The sequence below is a fragment of the Tachyglossus aculeatus genome (genome assembly GCF_015852505.1).
Source record: "Tachyglossus aculeatus isolate mTacAcu1 chromosome 12 unlocalized genomic scaffold, mTacAcu1.pri SUPER_6_unloc_3, whole genome shotgun sequence".
NCBI classification, from domain to species: domain Eukaryota; kingdom Metazoa; phylum Chordata; class Mammalia; order Monotremata; family Tachyglossidae; genus Tachyglossus; species Tachyglossus aculeatus.
In genome coordinates, this window is record NW_024044830.1 from 6,662,488 (window position 1) to 6,663,467 (window position 980).

The 980-nt window shown below is 42.2% G+C and overlaps 1 non-coding gene across 1 annotated transcript; it reads right to left on the reverse strand.

The window, feature by feature from the left end:
• Nucleotides 1-406: 406 nt before the first annotated feature.
• On the reverse strand, nt 407-543 carry LOC119921620. Its single transcript, XR_005448566.1, has one exon. It is a non-coding gene; the product is annotated as a small nucleolar RNA SNORA7 (small nucleolar RNA).
• Between the last annotated feature and the right edge of the window lie 437 nt (nt 544-980).

The following is a 980-nucleotide window of genomic DNA, read 5'->3' on the forward strand; positions in this document are numbered from 1 at the left end:
TACACCAGAATAGTTTAGAGCTATGACATTGAGAGATACTCTCGCTAGGGTTACCCATAACCGTAAGGTCTAAACGAGAGCATCAGACACAGTTTATTTATCTTTGCTGGGCAGTAGCGGGATGGGAAAGAGTCAAAGGCAGATGAAAAAATGATCAAGATGTGGATCAAAGACAGCGACAGAGACTCAGGTTTTCACTAAGTAGAAGGAGGCAATGGCAAAGCACTTCCTTATGTTTACCCAGAAAACTCTATGGATATGCATACCAGAATGACTACTGGTAGTTTATCCATAAAGCCTTCTTGGTAAACAAATGGCAGTGGTTTACTTTCTTCCGTGCAGTAAACTTGAGTCTCTGCCCTCGACTTTCTCCCATAACGTTGATGCCCAGCACGGGTGAGTTTTGACTTGTAGCAGATTGCCTTCCACTCTCTACCCACTGGTCAAGCTAGGAATGGAATGGGCAGACCTCTGCTTGACTCTCCTTCCCGTAGCCGAGACTGGTGGAGTACCGGAAATTCTCCAGGTGCGATCCTGAAAGTGGTTGAGGATATTAGTTTGAGTATAAAATCACTATATATAAATCACGACTATACGCTCATCGTAGGCAGGGAATGTACCTACCAACTCCAATATGCTGGACTCTCCCGACCATTTATTACAATGCTCTTCACACAGTAACTGGTCAATAAACATATCGATTGACCTACAACATTTCACAGCAGTCAAGTTCATCTTTTTATGTTCTCTGGTAGTCTCCTATATCCAATTTATTTTAGGTTTTTTGTCTCCCCAAATAATAATAATGCCAATGTCTCTTGTTAGATGCTAATTATATGCCAAGCACAGTAGTATGTACAGAGGTGGATGCACAGAAATCAGATAGGACACAGTGTTTACCCCACACTGGGCTCACTGTCTCAGTAGCTGGGAGAAATTCAGGTCTTGAATTTCTGTTTTATAGATGAAGAATCTGATGC